Source organism: Dioscorea cayenensis, chromosome 9 (assembly GCF_009730915.1).
Source record: "Dioscorea cayenensis subsp. rotundata cultivar TDr96_F1 chromosome 9, TDr96_F1_v2_PseudoChromosome.rev07_lg8_w22 25.fasta, whole genome shotgun sequence".
Classification (NCBI taxonomy): Eukaryota; Viridiplantae; Streptophyta; class Magnoliopsida; order Dioscoreales; family Dioscoreaceae; genus Dioscorea; species Dioscorea cayenensis.
In genome coordinates, this window is record NC_052479.1 from 29,454,857 (window position 1) to 29,460,453 (window position 5,597).

General features: G+C 34.4%; 1 long non-coding RNA gene across 1 annotated transcript; it reads right to left on the reverse strand.

Moving 5' to 3' along the window:
• Nucleotides 1-956: 956 nt before the first annotated feature.
• Nucleotides 957-2,902, reverse strand: LOC120269400. Its single transcript, XR_005539153.1, has 3 exons — nucleotides 2,870-2,902; nucleotides 2,739-2,791; nucleotides 957-1,047 (listed from the first exon to the last, which is right to left on the reverse strand). It is a non-coding gene; the product is annotated as an uncharacterized LOC120269400 (long non-coding RNA).
• Between the last annotated feature and the right edge of the window lie 2,695 nt (nucleotides 2,903-5,597).

Sequence of the window (5,597 nt, forward strand, 5' to 3'; positions counted from 1 at the left end):
CACATGTAATATTGCTTATACAAATGTTAGTTTAATCTAATTTATATAAATTCGCAAATCAGTATCAAGTAAAATTTTTAAAATACAATGAACATGAACTTTTATTACAAGACATACATATAAAAAGTAAGGACCAATTTTGCAAATATGATTATTTATTGAAAATTCAAAAATCTTTTTCCATTGCTCACTAATAAATGGATCTGTTTGACAAATAACTCAGAAAATGATTTTAAGACAAAGGGAAAAATTACATTTGTCTGACTGGTTCTGCCCAAATAGCATCAAGACTTGGGCAAAAATTTGATGTTTGGAATTCAGACATTATACTTTCAGCAAAAGCTAAACAACAAACAAACTTCATCACAAACTTCATGTGCGCTTCAAAATATATACTGGAAAACTTGCTTGAATCTTCCTCTCTAATCTGAAATATTCTCAATGTGGGCAACCCATTGATGGCATGACATGTTATGGCTGGAGAAGCTTTGAAAAATTGGTATATGATGTCGATACACTGGATATGAATCAAAAATCTTTATTGCCTTTCTCATGTAGAGTAAATGTATTTTGTTGACTTCAAAGCTTGATCAGACTTCTCGACGAAGTTGCTACTGAGAAGCAACAATTTGTACTACTAGAAGAACAAGACACCCTGCTACTTGATTGGTCTTCCTGACTCTGCGGAGGATGAACCTTTCTCCCTAGTCTTGTTATCTTGATCCTTATCCTCTGTGACATTGATTGGAGGACTTGAGCTACTGATCATGTCTTTCTGTTGGCTGGTGTTGGCTCGGCTAATTTCGACTTTGATCTTTGGGTCAGATCTTTGTCAACAGTTGCAGAATTATCTTTTTGGCAACACTTTGATCCTTGACAGGTCTGGTTTCGAAGTTGTCTCTTGCTATCGACAATTTCTTTGACAGTATCCTCTAGTGCATCTAGCTCTTTAACACTCTTTGACAACTTTGAATCGTCCTCCTCGGCAACTGATTCCGCTTCTTTTGTTTTCTCTTCTTCCTCAGCTTTCTTCTTTTTCTCTACTTCCTAAAATATCAAATTTAACAGTCATTTTATAGAACATTCTCAAAGGATCAGACTGATATTATATTGCACTGTCAGCGTAGTTGATTCCCGCCGCCAGATGCGCAAAGACAAAGATTAATTGATAAATATTATCAAGGAGGTGAGGAAATTAATACATGAAGAGTTTCAGATAAAAAGAAAAAGAAGCTCAGAAATAACATGGCAAAGGAACATAAAAAACTACTCATTGCACAAATGATTGAAGACAAACCAAAAGATTGATTAAATGTTACAAATGCTGTCCAAATATCTCCTTGTCTTAACACACAGAAACTGTTTCAACACATCAAGTTAGGGTGATCCAGTGTTAAGAACAACAGAACAAAACACTTGAATTTTCGAAAGCAGCTAAGGTTTTGCTTACTGATGAATCCACTTACTAATGAATCCACTTTTACTAAGTCAAGATTTCTGAAGCATGGGAAACACAAGTTCCCAAACACCCTTTCTCTTATAGGGAAGTCCCTTAGGAATGTTATTCCCAGGACTTCCAACAAAGTAAAAACATCACACGCCGTTGAAAAATGTCTATATGCAACCAAACAAAATAGAAGCTGAAAAGTGTCAAACAAAATTATCTATTACACTAATTCCGCTGTAGTGAACGTAGGGGAAAAACAACATAATTATTAAGATTGCATTGCATGAGTAGCATGCCAATGGGAATTCAAAAAGTCAAAAATATTCAACATGAGAAATAAGATAAAGTAGTAGCATTCACACAAAATGGACAACAATGGACCAATAATCATTTCAACAAGTCAGTGTAGTTAAAACATAGTTCAAGAATACATAGTTACATACAACAAACATATGATCTCAGTTAAATACAAGGTCAACCATTCAAGCCAAACTCAAAGATGAGCAAAAGAGCCTCGAAAACTATTATTGTCAGGAAAAATTTTGGTAGACCTGGAATCGAATAGCCCAGACAGAAGACACACTGCTGTTTATCTCATGTATCATTACAATAATTGGAATTAGTATAATAGTAATGATAATCAAATAGAGGAAATATGATGCTTATGCCTAACATCATAGGTATGCAAAAGTAAACACAACACATAAGATCCTGCTTTTACACCTTACAGCAACTTACTGAAGCATAAAACATTATGCACACAAACTTAGATCTTTCATCAATCATTTAAAAATTTTGAACATACGGATAAACATAGCATGCTCCACTAAACATACAGTGAGAACAAGTGACCACAAGGTTCACATGAAAACAGAGAGAGTTTCAAATAAATAGAACACACTAAAAGTGTCTCAATTGACTTAGAAATTTATCATACTAGATACATGCTCTAGAATCTAAATCATCACAAACCAAAACCAAAATGTCCAAATGCATGTCAACCAATAGGAATTCAAGCTAAAACAGCTCAAACTAGTAGTTTGGGACTCATAATCAGCTACATTGTGTTTAAAACCTATTACTATTAAATGAATCCTTGCTTTCCAATGCTAGGGTTTTTTTTTTCTTCAATCATCTGAACAAATTATTATCCAAAAAAATTCAACATCTCATAAATTGATCAAACAAAAGTGGCAAAGAGAGATATATAGAATTAGAACACAAAAAGCCACAAAAAGGGAGAACAAAGTGAGTCAATAAACAAGATACCAAAGAATTGAAGAGCAATTACTGCTTCCATCCTTCTGATTTCATAGCGAGCATACTGAGCCACCAGATAAACAGCTAAGATGAAAACAATAAATCCATAAAACAAAGAAATCAAAATAGAAAAAGAGGAATCAAATAAATGTAGAGAAATACCTAATGAAGGCATGCAAGCAAAGAAGAACTGCACCAAGTGAAAAAATCAAAACCCTGCAGATCAAACCCCAACCAAATCAGACATTCTGAAAAACTAAAAACCCTAACCCTAGATGAACAGAGGATAAGATTATAAAGATCGAACCCAAACTTCTTCTTTTTGGGAGGTTCGGTGAAGAGGATTTTGGCAGCAGTGGTGAAGTCGAGGTTGTCAAGCTGCCGGTAAACGGGTGGAAGCGGGGGTGGTGGTGGTGGTGTCTTGTCGCCGCCGGAGACAAACCGAGCTCCGGCGAGGAGGTGGCGCAGGGGCAATCTGGGAAAAATCGTGTTCCTGTTAAACATTTCTCTGTCATCGTCGTCTCAGTGAAGATGGAAAACCAAGAAAATAGTTTTCGTTCATGTTTGAAAATCAGGAAAACAAAAATTTTTTTCACTGAATTAATAATTTGGTAAAATTATGAAAAACTCATTGTTTTTGTTTTCTTGATAATATATAATCTCTGATTTATTTATTTATTGATTTTTTTTTTACAATCTTATCTTGTACTCTTAAAATTTTACTAAAATACTAAAAATACCCCTAACAGCACCAGAGAGTAGGCCAATGCTGTGTTAAAGAGTGAAGGGTTGGCTTTTATGTTTTTTATTTTTTATTTTTGTTTTAAATAGATAAATTACATTTTCATTGAAACAAAAAGAGAGTTAACATCAAAGAATAGCAAAACACAAGAAAAACAACGATATTAATCCACTGGCAATGGAGAGTAAAAACAATTAAAGAGAACAAAAAGAGACTACAAAACAAAAAGAAAAAGGCATCCTAGAAAAACCAAGGGATTAGGAGAGGGCATTACCTAGCTCTTGGTTACTCTGTCCTAATTAACTACATGTCTTGCTTTGGAAACTTTCTAAGAAACTCCAACTATATTTTTGTTATGTAACTGGAGTTCACGCAAAATTTGCTTTCTTCACATTTGGTGTCTGCTATCAAGATCAGCTGCCATGTATGTATCCTTTTTACAGTGTGCAGGCGATTTCACATGCACTCTATGCTTCATCTATCTAGAGGATAGTTTTCAAACTCTTACTCCCATCGTCCATTTATGTGGAGTTGCATATACGGAGTTTGATTATCGTCCATAGCGAGTTAACAATGTTCTTTCAGTATGGGAAGATGACATTTGATCCTTTTCGCGATCCTTTTTGTCAATATCCATGGGGTTTGTACATTTAGTTTCAAAGGATAGTAGTGGCATATCTTGAGGTTTCTCAAAATTCTTCATCCAGGGTAGACATCCCATATTAGTCACCCTTTATACTTCATTGCTTTTTAGTCATTCTATTTCAATTTAAGCCTTTTTAATCCTTTACTTTTTGAATGGGTGCAGCAAGTCCCAGTATATACTTTTGAACATACTAATTACTAATTTTTTATTGCTCATATATTCTATGAATCATATAAAAATAAAGATTTAGTATTATTTCGAATTGTGTATATTATGATGATTATTATGGATGAATTGTGTAGTATATTAATTATTTTTATGATTAGAGACGAGTCTTGAGGGATTTTGATTGCAATTATTCGAGGAGAGAGAGGATCGAAAGATAAATCAAGAGAGGTAATTTGGGAGGGGCCCAAAGAAACGAATAAGAATGACTAATACTTGATGTCCCTATCTCCAAAAATCTTGTCTTCCCAACCCACCTTTAGAGAAAGTTGGAGATGAGCCAGGTTGCGATTATACTTAATTTGTGGATCTCGGATCAACTTAAAATGATAGCTAGGTACATTAGAGCAATTAGAATCACCAACTTGGAAGGACTTTGAAATAATAAGAGGTTGATTGTGAGTGGGTTGTGGCCCATCTATTGGACATTGGGTTGAATTGTGCACAACCATGGTTGGTTTGGGTTTAGATACATAACTGTGGCCAGCCACTTGAGAGGGAGCACCCATCGCTAACCCACTATCACTGTGCGTGTGAGTTGTTGGATCATAGACATGTGGCAACTTAGTTGCATGATTGTGGCCAGCCACGTAAGAGGTGGTATCCACTACTAAGCTACCATTAGCGTGTCTGTGAGCCGTTGGAGCCATGACACGTGGCGACTTGGCGCGAGGTCTTCCTCGGCATAGTTCACCAATGAGAGTTCGACAACTTTGTATGTCTTCTTGGTATGTCGGGTAGCTTCTCTCAATGCACCACACCTTTGCCCAATGGTCCGACAACAAGAGACAGTAGTAAATCCGCCGGGAGGCCTTTTACTTTTCTTTAATAAATTTCTTTAATCAATAAATTTAGAAATTATTAAATTGAATAAATACTTAGCTCAAATAGCTTACTTGGCATAAAATATAGAATAAGAAAAACAATACGATTAGTTTGTTTAGACAACATTATTAAATAAATATAAATATTTTAAATAACAATCGTTTCAATATAGTATGATGCAAAATACATGGTTATTTCCTCATGAAAAAATACAGTTTAGTTTTAAAAAAAAAAAAATTAAGAGAGGATGTTGTATCATCATAAAATAAACTTTAAGGAGAAACTAGAAGGTAATTTTATCTTTTAAACATTAATCCATCTTAATTAACTTAAAATTGAATGAAAATAAATTAATGCATGCATGTATGTTAGATTGTACATGTAAGTATATAACACATGCATGCTTGGTCTAAAATAAAGCTTTCACAAGGCAATATCATTCAATGTATGTA